Raw genomic sequence first — 17,583 nt, forward strand, 5'->3', positions numbered from 1 at the left:
GCCGTGTGAAACTCCATTATCTTTCCTTAGTCAACCAGCTTTGATAAAGCAGCGTGCCCCTCAGGGAAGACCCTCTTCTCATGCCTGGGTCACAGATGGTGGGGATTTCTAAACTGAACTCTAGCTAGCATCTAATTCTTTCGTGCAGGACACATCATCTAAAAATCACCCACGCAGTCCCCTTAAATGAGAAATCATGATGGCTCATGACTAATCCAACCCATGTTCACACGCAGCTGTGATTTCATGCATTTGGTTTCTTGTTTAATTTTAGGGATGCTGTGATCTAGCTATGGCCACAGAAACTTTAAACACAATGAAATAACCTGTAGTCGAACTCGAATTGAACTGTATATGCGGCAGATAATCTTAAAGTGTTATTTAAGGACTATAAGACATAAAATAAATGCTAATTTCCTTCAGATATAACATTAATAAATGTATATATGAGTATATGTAAGTGGAAGAGTAGGTATAAATTGGAAACTATAAAATAAAGATACAATATTAACGTACAGGCTCTCTTGGCCTCCTAAACTGCTTAATCATAATTACACATTATATCAAATCCCTAGAACAAGATTAGTACATGTATTATCAACATCTGGTCAATAGCTAGAAACAATATCCTAATATTGCTTAAAATACTATAAAAACTACTAAAAATAGTTGTCATGTATAGTTCACTATGTATCTTTATGAGTCACTTGAAATGCAGTCTGGGGCAGTGTATAAATATCTTTTAAACTGATCATTTCTAATTACTAATATTTGCTTAATATTTATGCTTGTCAGCTACTTCCCTGCAGAGACGTATGGTGACTTTCTATCTGGGCAAGAATGCTGATTTGATTTCTCAAATTTCATAGTAAGATGTCAAAACTTCAATTTGCTCATATATTTTCTAAACCATATGGTTATAGTAAAAAATACTATAAAAACTACTAAAAAAAGTATAAAAAATTTTAAACTGCTAAATATTCAAATTTCATGTGCATATATTTGTTTTATCTTCAATTGTGACACAGCATATGAAGTACCTTTAAAAGTTCCAAGGGGGGAAGATAAATTAATTTTCATTATTCAGTTAACGTAATTTACAATAAAGCAAGGCACTATGTCTAGGCGGACTTTCCTAGCCCCACATACATAAACATTTGACCTTGGTATTACTACTATTTCTAAACAGAACTACACAATCAGTAATCAGCATATCAATGAGGTGCCCTTTCACTTTAGAAAAATGAATAATCTCCCTCACTAGACAATTAACTATATGAGAGAGGGGGCTTTGTTTTGTTCATTTCTGTGCCCTTCAGTGCCAAGAGTGCTGTCTGGTACATAATATGCACACAATAAATGCTTGTTGAATGACTGAGCTGGCATTAAAAATACCATAGATCATACTTAGCCACACCCAAAAGTTTATCACCCAGGACTTCACTACATTTGACATCATTAAGTCAAATACCCCACTGTAGCTACAGCTGCCTGTCCTTCTGGCCTCTTCATTCAATGACCTCTCCCAGCCCTACACCAGTTCTCAGACCTCATGGTAGGGAGGTAGTCCTCATAGACCTTTCACTTCCGCTCTGTCAGCTCCTTCCTGTCTTCACTTCTTTTCCTAGACAGTTTGGATTCTATTGTTTCAACTGCACTCTTGTCATCATCCTCAATAACCCATTTCATTGCAACTATCTAATAAAAACGTAACCTTGGAAGAGCCCAACTGTTGTGCTTTATGCTGCACTGGGACTACTGAGATCTGCTGGAGAAAAAAAAAAAAATCACAATATGGTGGATTATGACCAATATGAATTCTTGGTTGCCAAGCTCACTTCAACACTGCCTGACACTCCAGCTATGCTTCTGTGGTCCTAGCTTGCTCTCCTGTTCATCACAGTATTTCAAACTTCCACAAGCACCTCAATACTCCATCCCTAACCCTGCTCCACTTCAACCCCTTGCTCTAAGAGGATTACCTTTCCTCTTCCATCATAGGGAAATACAAACACCATCAGACAAGCTCCTGCCACCAAATCTATAAACTTATCATTACCTATATCTATTCACTTTTTTTTCCTTCAAAACTGTAATGTCCTTCCTCTTGTTTAAGGGTAATCTCTCCACTCCATTCTGGGATCCTCTCCCAACTGGAATAAGGACTTTATTTGGTAAGGACTTTGCTCTATCAATTATCTCTTTCCATCAGCCTTTGAAGACATCTAAGCCTTCCTAAATTTAAAAAAAAAAAGAAAAGAAAAAACTTCTCTGGATTTCAATTTTTCCCCTACTACCACCTTTCTTTGCTCTTCAGAGACAAATTTGTCTAAGGAATTGTCCATATCCACTGCTTCCACTTCCTCATACCCCAAATCTCCCAACCCATCAAAGTCTAGCATTCCCCCCCTACTCCCCTGAAATTGCTCTAAGGTCACCAACAACCTACTAAATCCAATGGATAGTAGTCAGTTTTTATTATTGTAGACATCTCTGAATCTTTAGCAACATTGACTAATTTTTAATGGAGCCATTCCATCTTGAAAAACTTATCCTCCTGATAGTCAAGTAGATGCACAAATATATATCATAAGAATGTTCAGTGTTTAAACCAGCAAAAAAATATATACAATTTAAACATCAATACAAAACTGATTAAATAAACTATGGCACATACATATTATGGAATGCAATGTCATTGTTAAAAAGAAAGAGGTAAGGGACTTCCCTGATGGCCCAGTGGTTAAGATTCCATGCTTCTACTGCAGGGGACAAGGCTTCCATTCCTGGTCAAGGAACTAAGAACCCACATGACACACAGTGCAGCCAAGAAAAGAGAGCGAGATAGTTTTACATATACTAACACTGAAAGCATGCCACAAGTGTTAAGTAAAAACTACATTCCAGAACATACATATGATAATTCCGTTTGTATTTTGTAACATATAACTGCAGACAGGATGGATGAATAGATGAATGGAAGGAAGGAGGGAAATATTTCATATGGGCAGGGAAAATGTCTGAAAGGGGATACAAATTTAATATTGTTACCTGTGAGAAATAGGATATGGAGAGGAGAATGGATTACTTATATGTTATCTTTTATTGGGTCAAGTAATAAAAATGTAGTCAGATCCCTAAGCACACCAACATTTCCAAAGCAGGTAAGAAAGAAGTTCAAAGCAGATCAAGAGGGAATGGCCAGAAAAACTGGGTAAAGTATATTTCAATGTGCCAGAGATAAGGGAGGAGAGAGAGAAAGGTAGCTAAAGGTTTTAAACATGGAAAGAAAGATCTACTCAAAGTAAGGAGAGAGAGGTGTACAATAAATAAAGAGCATGAATTCTTGAAGAAGGTCAAATGACCAATAGATGTAAAAAAGTTTCACTCTTACTAGTAATAAAGATTTTTTTAGAGGTTAAAGCGTCTGCCTGCAATGCAGGAGACCTGGGTTTGATCCCTGGGTCGAGAAGATCCCCTGGAGAAGGAAATGGCAACCCACTCCACTATTCTTGCCTGGAGAATCCCATGGACGGAGGAGCCTGGTGGGCTACAGGCCATGGGGTTGCACAGAGTCGGACACAACTGAGCGACTTCACTTTCACTTTATCAATTAAGCAAAATTTTAAAGACAACACTCAATTTTAAAAGGGAAGATGTAAGAAGTACTCTCACACTTCACTAGCAAATGCAAAGCAGTTTTGATCTAATAAGGACCTACTGTATAGTATAGCATAGGGAACTCTACTCAATACTCTGTAATGACCTCAATGGGAAAAGAATCTTGAAAGAAGTAGATACGTGTGTAACTGAGTCACTTTGCTGTACAATAGAAACTAACACAGTAATTTAACTCTACTCCAATAAAATTAAATTTACATTTGATTTATAAAAAAACAAACTTCATACAACTTATCACAATTGCAATTAAATCATTGATTATAAAATGTGTTCCTTTTTAAAACATATACTCCCTGGTTGAAATAAGTTCTACTCCCAAAAAAGGGCATCATCTACCTTTTTATACACTCCATCTCAAGCACCTAGTCTAGAAACTGGCACATTGTTGACTCTCAGTAAATAAACCCATGTGTGCTTGCATGCTCAGTTGCTTCAGTCATGTCGGACTCTTTGCGACCCTATAGACTATAGCCCACCAGGCTCCTCTGTCCCTGGGATTCTCCAGGCAAGAATATTGGAGTGGGTTGCTGTGCCCTCCTCCAGAGGGTCTTTCTGACCCAGGGTTCAAACCCAAGTCTCCTGCATCTCCTGCACTGCAGGCAGATTCTTTACCACTGAACCACCAGGGAAGCCCAAATAAACCTATATTTTTCTGAAAAGTGACAGGCAGTAGTTTAAAGACACTGATACTAAAGCTATTAGAAAAAAACATTTATTTATTTGGCTGTTCTGGGTCTTAGTTGTGGCATGTGGGATCCAGTTTCTTGATCAGGATCGAACCTGGACCCCCTTGCACTGGGAATGAGGAGTCTTAGCCACTGGACCACCAGGGAAGTCCCACTGAAGCTATTCTTATGCCTGAGTTGACAGAGATACAAACAAGAAACAATGAAGAAGTCAAGGAAATTTTCCATCTCTTATGAATTGTTAAACATCAAGTAAGGTTTAGATAGACTCAGATATGAAAGCCACAATGGTCCGTCAGTTCAACTATTCTGGCAGCACTGTCCGATTTCCTACCCTCTGATACTTCTGCCACAGCCACCCAGAAATGTCCCCCAAACTAAATAGTCTCCACTTTGTTTCTACACCTGGGCTGATGAGGGCTTCTGGAGAGAATGGATAGAGTTCTGTGACTTGGAAGGAGACAAATTCAAGTTATCCAAGCCTCTCTGGGCTCACTATGATGTGGCAATCTGGATGGTTTGCCGCTAAGGGGCTCCTCTATTCATCCTTCTCAAATGCTGTTCCAACCCATCACCACTCTCATCAGTTGGGATCGCCTCCAAAATCCTGTCCTTCCACAGTTCCTTCCTTCTCCACAGCTCCAACAGTCCAGCTCTCATTCCCTCCTGTCTCAACGGGAAGAGCTAGCTCTCTTTTTTGAAGACTCATCTTTTCACCTCTTTCATGCTGAAGCCCCCACCCTCCTTCGTCCTCCAAATCAACCAACCTGGCATCAATCAAGCTCTGAAATGGGTTCATCTCTCTCCTATATTTAAAAAGAAACAAAATTAACATTTTATTCTCCCTTGTGCTCCACTGTCTATGGGAAACACTCTCCTTCCCATCAGAGCCAAGCCTCTTCAAAACGTGTACCATATTCCCTATCAGTCCCTGTAAATGCTACCCCCAACCCTCTACAATCTGCCTCTCTCCTCCTGCTGCATTGATATCGTCACTGACATCCTAATTGCCAAATCTAATGAACATGCTTTTTAAATGTTTTATAGTATGCTTTATCTGATTACAAGAGGGGTACACATGATGAACAAAGTTATGACTATGGCAGACTAAAGAGAAAAAAAAAACTTACACTGTGTAACAGACAATGGGTAAATATCCCTAAAAAATAGTGTTCTTATAAATAAATGAAATATATAATCCAAAAGAGAAATGTGGGAAGGATATTGAGGGGAAGTCTTGGGAAAAATACAAGTAGCTAACACATATGAAGATACTCAGCCTTACTACTGACCAGATAAATGAAAGTTAAATCAGTTAGATACTATTTTTCATTGTCAGATTGGCAAAAATTAAAAAGACTGTCCATCCTCAGCAAAGGAATGAGGAAAAGCACTCTCAATGGTAAATCCTCTTGGATGCCACTTTCCTGATGCCTATTCATATTTTTAAAATGTGCATTTCCTTTGACCCAACAACTGTCCTACTAGAAAGCTGTCCAGCAGAAATTACCTGTGTGTTTACCTAGCTCTACATACATCATTGAGCACTGTGCAAAGATGCTTATTGCAGCATGTGGCTTGGACTAGGGGGACAGGCAGAGGAGATGGAGACGTGGCAGAATATAACAACATGATGGCCAGGATTTGCTGATGAATTGCGTGTAGGGAGGGGGTGAGAGAAAGAGAAGAATCAAGGGTGACTGTAGGTTCTTGGTTTGAATGGATGATGGTGTCATTTTACTGAGACAGGAGAGGGTTGAGGGAAGGAACTAGGGATTTGAGAGGAGGACTCGAGCCCTGTTTTGGAAACAGACTCAGAGACATAGAGAACAGACTGGTGGCTGCCAAGCGGGAGGAGGTTGGGGAAGGGATGCATTGGGAGTTTGGAAGTAGCGATGCAAACTAGTATATAGAGAATAGATAACAACAAGGTCCTACTATATAGCAGAGAACTATATTCAATTATCCTATGATAAACCAAAGTGGAAAGAATGTTTAAAAAAATAATGCATAGGGAATTCCCTGGTGGTCCAGCGGTTAGGACTGCACACTTTCAATACCAAGGGCATGGGTTCAATCTGTGGTCTGGGAACTAAGATCCCATAAGCTGTGTGGCAGGGCCAAAAATAGTGTGTGTGTGCACGTGTGTGTGTGCGCGCGCGTGTGCGTGTGCATGCGTGCATATATATATAACTCTATAGATATATGTATGTATACATAACTATATATATGTATACCCGAATCACTTTGTTGTACAGCAGAAATTAACACAACATTGTAAATCATCTATATGTCAATAAAAAATTTTTAAAGAGTATTGTTTTGGCTATGTTAAGTTTGAGATGCCTATTTGATAGCCAAGTAGGAATGGTTAATAGCTCATTAGATCTATGAGGCTGCAGCTTAGAAGAAAGGCTTGGGACAGAGACATAAATTCTGGAGTGACAGATGGTATTTAAAACCATTGGGCTGGATGAATGCTTCTAGAAAGATTCTGTATAGAGAAAAGTCCATGGACTGAGCCCTGGGTCACTACACTATATCGAGACACTGAGGAGATAAATTGAGCAGAAGAGGCTGGACAGAAGTTTTTTGTACAAACCAGTTTCAGAGAAGCTATCATTCATTAAATGGTGGAGAATCACATATTTACCAGTGTATCAAGAGTCCAATTCCTTCCAGCCTGTCTTTGGAAAAATTCTAGCCTTATTTTTTTTTTCTGAATGTTTCAAAACATTTAAATAGAACAGTACTTTTTTTCTTTCCTGTTACACAGTGGTTCCCTCACATGGTATAATTCTCCTAGTATAAAACTTGTCAAGTACCACACAACCAGTAATCAGCAATGGCTTTTTCATAAAGTCAATAATCCAATAAATCCAATAAATAATCCAATAATCAAGAGTAACTTGAGGCCAGAAGCTTAATTTGTTAGGCATCTTTTATTCTTTTGAGCTGTTCACTTCCCTATCACACAGCAACTTTCTCCAGCTTCTTACTGAGCTCACTGGATAAATGCCTTAAGACATCTGACAAGCCATACCCTCTTCCTAGTGCGGACCACAAGAAGCACAGCATCTTTACATTTCCACTTTAAATTTTAGAAGTTTCCATCCAGAGACTCATGCCTTAAAAAAAGGAGAGAGGAAGTACTTCCAAGGAGGTCAAGGTTGTCATCAGGCATGCAATCTCAAAGCAGAATTGTATGAGAACTGGGCCTGGGGCAGACTGAGGACACTTAAGTTTCCGGTCCAGGAGAACATAAAAGAGTGCCAGTTCCTACAATGGTGATGTCATATATTAATTCATTTAACAAATATTAGCAAGCACCTACAATGTGCCAGGCCCTGTCATGGATGCTGGGGTCCACTGGTCAATGAAACAGACAGCAATCTCTGCCCACATAGAACTTATACTATGCAGGGAGAAGAAAAAAAAATGAATGAGAAAGAAAACAAGAAAAGAAAAAGAATAACAAGAAAGAAAAATGAATAAAATACACAAATATTACCTTAGAGTAATAAGGTAGGGAAGGGGCATATATCAATAGAATGTTCAAGGAAGGACTTAAAACTTTAAAACTTATTTAAATAAGTTTAATTAGGGTGGTTAGGGATGACCTCACTAAGGTGACATTTAAGTACAAAGTCCTAGCTGTAGATTCTGTACTTCAATCCCATCATCACCTGCCCTCCGGCCCTTGAAGGGATGGTATCCCCAGGTCCTTGTACAAATATTTGTTAATCTCTTGTGCTCAAGACAAAGGGAGCTCCAGATCTAGACCTTGTTACAATCTAGACCTAGATTACAACCTTTGAGATGGAAAACCAACTGTGGTCAGCACGTACTCAGTCACTTAGTCATGTTTTGACCCTATGGACTGTAGCCCACCAGGCTCCTCTGTCCATGGGATTTTCCAGGCAAGAAAACTGTCGTGGGTTGTTATTTCCTTTTCCAGGAAAATCAACTGAGAGAGGTTTTAAGGGATTTTCCTGAGGTGTAAACAAAGAGTTTTAGGACACAGAATATCTGGAAATTCTGCTTAGGAGAAGGAACTGTGTGTTCAGTAAGGTTGTTCCAAAGGAGGTGACTTTAGAGCTAAATCTTGATGAAAAGGAATCAATGGCAGGGAAGTAGGTACAGGTGACAAAGTTATCGCTTCAGGGAAAAAAAAAAGAGAAAAGAGAGAGAGGAAAAAAAAAAAACAACAACAGTAATTTAAGCAAAGACCCAGAGATGGGATCAGGAGGGAAATTTTCTCATGGACTGTTCTTCCCTAAGGTGGTCCATCCATTCCATGATAAAACAAGCCCACACTAAGCCTCAGACATTCTGGCCTGGCTGTTGGGAAATCCTTACCACTTTCCACACCCTACCTAGTGGAAAAGGAAAAAATTGAGCCAAGCACACATCCCTAGAATCAAGGGTCACCTTCTCTAACTTCAGGACAATTCCCTCTGAGCTGATAGCCCTGGAGATTCACTCACCTGGGTACACAGGGCCAGGTGGGGGTGATGTGCTTATAGTGGCAATGTGGCAAGCATTCCCACAGTGGAAGTGAAGTGGGTGAGCCATCAGTGAGGTAAGCACTCCAAAGTCTCTGCAGTCCCTCCGAGGTGGAATCAAGGACAAAACTTAGGCTTCAGCTTGGAAGGGAAATTTTTCATCACTTAGCCCTCATCTGTGAGCTATTTAGTGTTCCTAAAAATCTAAGACAGCAGAGTTGGTGTGATAGGGGAGAAGAATACAGCTCAGCTGCAGTTAGATGGCCCAGCTCTGGCCCTCATCAGTTGGGTGATTTGAATCAAAGTACTTAAAACTCTCAGAGTCCCCCTTTTATTATGTTGTTGTTGAGTCATTAAGTCATATCTGACTCTTTTGCCATCCCACGGACTATTAGGCTGCCAGGCTCCTCTGTCCATGGGATTTCCCAGGCAAGAATACTGGAGTGGGTTGCCATTTCCTTCTCCCCGGGATTTTCCCGACCCAGGGATCGAACCCGTGTCTCCTGCATTGGCAGGCAGATTCTTTACTGCTGAGCCACCAGAGAAGCCTAAGCCTTCAGGCTTATAATTGTGGTACCTCACACATAGTTATCATTAGGATTGTGTGAGGTAATTACATAAAGAACTTCTCACAGTGCCTGGCTCAGTGGATTCTAACAACCCTGATTAGTAGCAGCTTTAAGGGGAAAAGCACAGAAAGCATCAATCAGAAATGTCACATACACTCACAGACCAATTATCCCTGAACAGGCCTCCAAACTCCATTTCACTGCTCTGACCTAGTGAGAGGCACCTGAAATTATGCTATCAGAAATGTTCATCCCCTGCCAGGAAAAGTCTCACAAGCCAAGTTGGTGGTCTTTTAATATTAGAATTCCCAACAGATGCAAAAAAAAAACCAACACCCAACAACTACAACTACAGCCGAAAACTTCATTTGGGCCTCAACTCTTTGCATTAACTATTGTTCTCTCCACACACCATCGGGTAAACACATAAGACCATTAACACCTTAAAATTAATGGACTTATGAGGGGTGGGGAGGGGAAGCAGAAAAGAAGCCAAGAGGTACAATATGTACTGAAGACTAATTTCTGCAACAAATGTACAAGGTCTAGGATCAACCCTGCCCAAAGCAGTATTCTGGAACACTAGGTCCTCTGGTCTTGGAGAAGCAGGCAGGATACTGCAGGAAGAAAAGTTTGGTGAATTAGAAACATCACCTGTTCCAGTCGCCAAAACTCTAACCCAATGATTTTAGCACCCAAAATTCCAACTATCTTACTCAACGTTAAGGCTTGGAGGGACATCTTTTCTACTCCTTTACAAACCATCACAGATGGAAACGTTCTATGTCCCTTCTGAAGGCTCTGAGGACCCTCTTTCAGAAGCGTACCTCGCTGACTGCTGTAAGTTGTCGGTTAGTGGCTAAGTCGTGTCAGACTCTCGTGCGACCCCATGGATTGTAGCCCATCAGGCTCCTCTGTCCATGGGATTTCTCAGACAAGAATACTGGAGTGGGTTGCCATTCCCTTCTCCGGGGGATTTTCCCGACCCAGGGATCCTGCATTGGCAAGCGGATTCTTTACTGCTGAGCCACCAGGGAAGCCTAAGGGTGGCAAGATAAAGAGTGGTTCGGCTCCAGAGCACACAGCCAGGTCCTCAACCCCAAGCGCAGAAGGCGCCCACTGAAGCAGGACTAGGGGCCAACCGGCCTCCAGCCTTTACCTGAGGTGGATCCGCAGAGGCCAGGGAAGTGGACGCCGTGAGGGCCGAGGTCCGGAAGCAATGCGGAGCCCAGACACCGCAGAAAAGGTGACTGGACGCCTGGGAGGGCGTACTTCCCGCTAGGAGCTCTGCCCCACCCGCGGCCCTAGGGCCAGCTCCCGGGAGGGGCCCCGGCTCCCGAGGGCGGGAAAAGCCTTCCACCCTGGAGGAAGCAGACTCGAGGGGCACAGCCCTCGGCGGCGACGGACGGGCCGGGGAAAGGGCCTGGAGACTAAGGTAAAGCAAAGTGGTGGGGAGGGACCACCCAAGCCGACGGGAGTCAAAGCGTGGGGGTGCGGTCCGCCCAGGCGGACGGGGCCAAGGGACAGAGGGTAAGCTCCGGACAAAGCGAGACTGGGAGACGGGGAGCGGGGAGGGAAGGGCGCAGGTCCCCTAGATGGGGGTGGGGGCGCGTAGGCAGTGAAAAGGGGCTGGGGGCCCAGGAGGCGTCCCGGACCGAGTGCGGAGGGACGGCTGTGGGCCACGGACCTACCTGTCACCTGCAACAGGTGCCACGAGAGGGCGAGACGTCCCAGTGCCGGATTCAGGGAAGGGTCTCCCGCTCCGGGAAAACCGCAGCCCCACTCCGCCAGCCGGCCCTTCTCACCCTCCCAGGAGGCGGAAAACGCTGCAACTTTCCCTGGAGCGGGGAGGAGCTGGACTCTTAAAGGGGCCGCACAGCACTCCGGGCTCCATGATAGGGGGCCGCACCACCGGCCACCCGAAGGGGAGCTCTGAGGACCAAATCCTTAAGGCACTGGAGGGATGCGGTCCCAGGTTAGCAAAGGGAGCTTGATGACTAACATAGGAGTCTGACTAGACCTGGGTTTCATAGGTGGTCCCTCTCTCAGATGATACATCATGTCTCCCGTTCAGCTGAGCCACAAACTGTTGTGTACTGCTAAGAAGATGAAGACTCTCGACCATATAATTTGGGAAGAAAAAATACGATGCTATTCTGATCCTTTGACTTTCAGTCTTTTATGGCAAATAAAAGTATCTATCCAAAACAGAAACGTTTTGGGTAAAGGACATAGACTGAATTCACACACAGACACAACTGGTTAAAATATTCAGCTCACTAGTGATCCAAATGGAGTAAATTAGAACCATAATGAAACTATTCAGCAACGGTTTTTGTTTGTTTGTTTGCATAACATAATGAAGACAAAGTGGCCACAAAACAAGCTCTTTCATAATTGCTAGGAGGAGTGTGTTTTGACTTAAAACCCTTTTAGAAAGCATGTGAGCAGTATATATCAATAAAGATTAAAATGTTTATATTTACCCAGTAATTATAGATTCCTCTCCCCAGTCTCCCTACTCCCCCTCATTCTTCTCATCAGCTATTAACCAGGCTCAAGTCCTTTCCATCTGTCATCAGCAATTAAACATGCTCAAGTCTCTGTCACCTTGAAAAAAAATCCTCCCTACATACTAGGTACCTCTCTAGCTCCTCTTTATGGGCAATTTCTATCCCCTTCTTACTCAGCAATTTGGCTTCCTTACCCCCAACACTCCACTGAAACTGCTCAACAAGATACTCAACCAATGAACTCTGTGTTAGAAAAACTATATTAAATAAATAAATGCAGTGTTTTCCCTGCTTATCTTCCTTGACCTCCCCCCTACATTTAACACTGTTAACCATTTCCTCCTCCTTGAAAGTCTTCCTGTGGCATCTATGATGCCGCACTCTTGCTTTGCCTCCAAACCCTTTGCGCTCTCCTCGGTCTCTTTTGCAGATTCCACTTCTGTTATCTAGCCTCTGAAAGCTGGACATTCTCAGGACTAGGCTACCTATACTCTTTCCCTGTATGATCTTTCACTCATTTGGCATGAATTACCATCTATATGACCACATTGGTAATTTTATACCTCTATCCAGACTTCACTGAGCTCTGCTTTCTTGACATTTCCACTTGGATGTCTCAAACTCAACACATCCAAAGCTGAACCCACCACCTTTTCTCTTAAATTTGCTCCTCCTCCTTATCTCAGTAGCTGACAACATATCACCCAAGGCAGAAACTTTGCAACAAGCATGCTGCTGCTAAGTCACTTCAGTCGTGTCCGACTCTGTGCGACCCCATAGACGGCAGCCCACCAGGCTCCCCCGTCCCTGGGATTCTCCAGGCAAGAACACTGGAGTGGGTTGCCATTTCCTTCTCCAATGCATGAAAGTGAAGAGTGAAAGTGATAAGTAAAATTGAAGTCTCTCAGTCGTGTCCGACCCTCAGCAACGCCATGGACTGCAGCCTTCCAGGCTCCTCCATCCATGGGATCCTCCAGGCAAGAGTACGTGCCATTGCCTTTTCCTGCACCAAGCATACTACCTGGCATATAGTAAGTCCTCACTAATATTTGCATATAATGAATGAATGAATGTTTCCTAAGAAAACAGAAAGGTACACAAATTTTTTGCAGAATGATATAATCTCACTATTACTTAGAATAATAAAATATTAGAAAAAATCTTTATGGTTCACAGTGATAAGAGAATACACCCTCTATGATTTCAATACCTTTAGATCACGAATCTTTGCATCTTGTTCTATGTCCCTGTCCTGGCTTATATAGTCTATGAGAACTCGAATAGAATTTGTTTTCTAATGTTGTGTGAAAATTGTTTAAAACTTAATTATGTTGAAAAAAACTCTTAGGGGTCAAAGGTTAAGTAACTTATAGTCACAGAATATTATATAAACAATAAAAATGATATTTACACATAATTCCTAATGACAAGAAAATATTTATACTCTAGGATTAATTGAAAGTATGCGCTGTACTTACTTGCTCAGTGGTGTCCGACTCTTTGCAACCCCATGGACTGTAGCCTGCTAGGCTCCTCTGTCTGTGGGATTCTCCAGGTAAGAATACTGGAGTGGGTTGCCATGCCCTCCTCCGGGGGATCTTCCCAACCCAGGGATCGAACCCAGGTCTCCTGCATTGCAAGCATTCTTTACCGTCTGAGCCACCAAGGAAGCCCTGAAAGTATAATACAACTTTAATATAAGATATGATCACAAGAATTAGTGGAAATGAGTGGAAAAGACTAAAAAGAAATGCGGAAAACAGCAATAGTGGCTGTCTCTAGGTGGTAGAACAAAATGAAGTTTTTGCTTTCCTCCTTTTTTTGTATTTTCAACTTTTTTTCTTATTTCTATTGAAGTATAGTTCATTTACATTATTGTTAATTCCTGTTATACAGCAAAGTGATTCAATTATACATATATATATACACATTCTTTTAAAAATATTCTTTTACACTATATTTTTTCTGTGACTGTGGTTTTCAGTCTGTCTGCCCTCTGATGGAGAAGAATAAGAGGCTTATGGAAGCTTCCTGATGGGAGAAAATGACTGAGGGGGAAACTGGGTCTTGTTCTGATGGGTGGGGCCATGCTCAGTAAATCTTTAATCCAATAAGATTAAAAATCTTTAATCCACAGCCTTGTCTAACTCAATGAAAACTATAAGCCATGCCATGTAGGGCCACCCAAGATGGACGGGTCATGGTGGAAAGTTCTGACAAAACGTGGTGCACTGGAGAAGGGAATGGCAAACCACTTCAGTATTCGTGCCTTGAGAAACCCATGAACAGTAGGAAAAGGCAAAAAGATAGGACACTGAAAGATGAACTCCCCAGGTCTGTAGTTGCCCAATATGCTACCAGAGATCAGTGGAGAAATAACTCCAGAAAGAATGAAGAGACAGAGCCAAAGCAAAAACAAAACCCAGCTGTGGATGTAACTGGTGATGGAAGTCAAGTCCAATGCTACAAACAGGAATATTGCATAGGAACCTGGAATGTTAGGCCCATGAATCAAGGCAAATTGGAAGTGGTCAAACAGGAGATGGCAAGAGTGAACATCCACATTTTACCAATCAGCAAACTAAAAAGGACCAAAACGTGTGAATTTAACTCAGATGGCCATTATATCTACTACTGTGGGCAAGAATCCCTTAGAAAAAATGAAGTAGCCATCACAGTCAACAAATGAGTCTGAAATACAGTACTTGGATGCAATCTCAAAAACAAGAGAATGATCTCTGTTCGTTTCCAAGGCAAACCATTTAATATCACAGTAATCCAAGTCTATGCCCCAAAAAGTAATGCTGAAGAAGCTTAAATTGAACAGTTCTATGAAGACCTACAAGACCTTCTAGAACTAACACCCCCAAAAGATGTCCTTTTCATTATAGGGGACTAGAACACGAAAGTAGGAAGTCAAGAAATACCTGGAGTAAGAGGCAGATTTGGCCTTGGAGTACAGAATGAAGCAGAGCAAAGGCTAATAGAGTTTTGCCAAGAGAACACACTGGTCATAGCAAACACCCTCACATGGACATCACCAGATGGTCAATTCCGAAATCAGATTGATTATATCCTTTGCAGCCAAAGATGGAGAAGCTCTATACAGTCAGCAAAAACAACACCGGGAACTGACTGTGGCTCAGATCATGAACTCTTAATTGCCAAATTTAGACTTAAATTGAAGAAAGTAGGGAAAACCACTAGACCCATTCAAGTGAGACCTAAATAAAATCCCTTTATGATTATACAGTGGAAGTGACAAATAGATTCAAGGGATTAAATCTGATAGACAGAGTGCCTGAAGAACTATGGACGTAGGTTCGTGACATTGTACAGTAGATAGGGATCAAGACCATCCCCCCAAAAAAAGAAATGCAAAAAGGCACAATGGTTGTCTGAGGAGGCCTTACAAATAGATATGAAAAGAAGAGAAGTGAAAGGCAAAGAAGGAAAGGAAAGATATACCCATTTGAAGGCAGAGTTCCAAAGAATAGCAAGGAGAGAAAAGAAAGCCTTCCTCAGTGATCAATGCAAAGAAATAGAGGAAAACAATAAATGGGAAAGACCAGAGATCTCTTCAAGAAAATTATAGATACCAAGGGAACTTTTCATGCAAAGATGGGTGGGTACAATAAAGGACAGAAATGGTGTGGACCTAAGAGAAGCAGAAGACATTAAGAAGAAGTGGCAAGAATACAGAAGAACTATACAAAAAAGATATTCATGACCCAGATAATCACGATGGTGTGATCACTAATCTAGAGCCAGACATCTTGGAATGTGAAGTCAAGTGGGCCTTAGGAAGCAGCACTACGAACAAAGCTAGTGGAGGTGATGGAATTCCAGTTGAGCTGTTTCAAATCCTGAAGATGATGCTGTGAAAGTGCTGCACTCAATATGCCAACAAATTGGGAAAACTCAGCAGTGGCCACAGGACTGGAAAAGGTCAGTTTTCATTCCAATCCCAAAGAAAGACAATGCCAAAGAATGCTCAAACTACCACACAATTGTACTCATCTCACATGCTAGCAAAGTAATGCTCAAAATTCTCCAAGCTAGGCTTCAACAGTATATGAACCATTAACTTCCAGATGTTCAAATTGGTTTTAGAAAAGGCAGAGGAACCAGAGATCAAATTGCCAACATCCGCTGGATCATCAAAATAGCAAGAGAGTTCCAAAAAAACATATACTTCTGCTTTATTGACTATGCCAAAGCCTTTGACTGTGTGGATCACAACAAACTGGAAAAATCTTAAAAGAGATAGGAATACCAGACCACCTGACCTGCCTGCTGAGAAATCTGTATTCAGGTCAAGAAGCAACAGTTAGAATTGAACGTGGAACAACAGACTGGTTGCAAATCAGGAAAGGAGTACGTCAAGGCTGTATATTGTCACCATGCTTATTTAACTTATATGCAGAGCACATCATGGCAGAAAGGAAGAAGAACTAAAGAGTTTCTTGATGAAAGTGAAGGAGGAGAGTGAAAAAGTTGACTTAAAACTCAACATTCAGAAAACTAAGATCATGGCATCTGGTCCCATCACTTGATGTCAAATAGATGGGGAAACAGTGCAAACTGTGACAGACTTTATTTTGGGGGGCTCCAAAATCCTTGCAGATGTTGACTGCAGCCATGAAATTAAAAGACACTTGCTCCTTGGAAGAAAAGTTATGAGCAACCTAGACAGCATATTAAAAAGCAGAGACGTTACTTTGCCAACAAAGGTACAAGTCAAAGCTATGGTCTTTCCAGTAGTCATGTATGGATGTGAGAGTTGGACCATAAAAAAAAGCTGAGCCCTGAAGAATTGATGCTTTTGAACTGTGGTGTTGGAGAAGACTCTTGAGAGTCCCTTGGACTGCAAGGAGATCCAACTAGTCCATCCTAAAGGAAACCAGTCATGCACATTCATTGGAAGGACTGATGCTGAAGCTGAAACTCCAATACTTTGGCCACCTGATGTGAAGAACTGGCTCCTTGGAAAAGACCCTGATGCTGGGAAAGATTGAATGCAGGAGCAGAAGGGGATGACAGAGGATGAGATTGTGGGATGGCATCACTGACTCAATGGACATGAGTTTGAGTAAACTCCGGGAGCTGGTGATGGCCAGGAAGGCCTGGCATGCTGCAGTCCATGGGGTCATAAAGAGTAGGACTCGACTGTGTGAGTGAACAGAACTCTATTTTTTAAATTTTAATTTTCAACTTTCTTATAATGAGCAAAAATGGCATTGATGATATAAAATTTTTTGGAAAAACCTTAAAAGGGAAAAAATTATTTTAATTCTAACAGATAAAACAGCAAAATTCAGCTTCCAGGCTCTACCCTTATTTTTCTTCCATACTTTAGTTCTTCAGTATCCTGCCTACAGCCTGAAGTATGAAGAAGCCACTTCAAAAAGGAAATCCTTTTGTTCTGTCTAGCTTTGCCAACTCAGCTCACGGGGCCTGCTGCTCAGCCCTGGGCTATGAATGTGTTCACCTCCCTATCCTGGCCTGTAGGGAATTCAGACCAAACACTTCTCTGCTTCTTCTTTGCAGGTGGTCTTTGGCAGAGCTGGAAATACCTTTATCCAGTAGAGAATTCAGAAAATATTTAGTCCAATCCCCTTATTCCTCA

General features: G+C 41.8%; 1 protein-coding gene and 1 long non-coding RNA gene across 35 annotated transcripts in view; one reads left to right on the top strand and one right to left on the bottom strand.

Annotated features, from left to right (window-relative positions):
- SYTL4 (synaptotagmin like 4) overlaps positions 1 to 17,583 on the bottom strand; it is a 160,140-nt gene that overhangs the window by 118,734 nt on the left and 23,823 nt on the right. For 16 of the 34 annotated variants that reach the window (XR_009598856.1, XR_009598861.1, XR_009598854.1 and 13 more), the window contains one exon: positions 13,433 to 13,627. The gene's annotated coding sequence lies outside the window, so the exon portion shown is untranslated. Of the gene's footprint in view, positions 1 to 8,854; positions 10,059 to 10,268; positions 11,245 to 13,432; positions 13,628 to 17,583 lie in introns of those variants that run through there. The other 18 variants (XR_009598860.1, XR_009598857.1, XR_009598862.1 and 15 more) reach the window with 6 other exon arrangements.
- LOC121818313 (uncharacterized) lies at positions 10,780 to 15,382 on the top strand. Its single transcript, XR_006058380.2, has 2 exons — positions 10,780 to 10,876; positions 11,475 to 15,382. It is a non-coding gene; the product is annotated as an uncharacterized LOC121818313 (long non-coding RNA).

This window comes from Ovis aries, chromosome X (genome assembly GCF_016772045.2).
Source record: "Ovis aries strain OAR_USU_Benz2616 breed Rambouillet chromosome X, ARS-UI_Ramb_v3.0, whole genome shotgun sequence".
Lineage (NCBI taxonomy): Eukaryota > Metazoa > Chordata > Mammalia > Artiodactyla > Bovidae > Ovis > Ovis aries.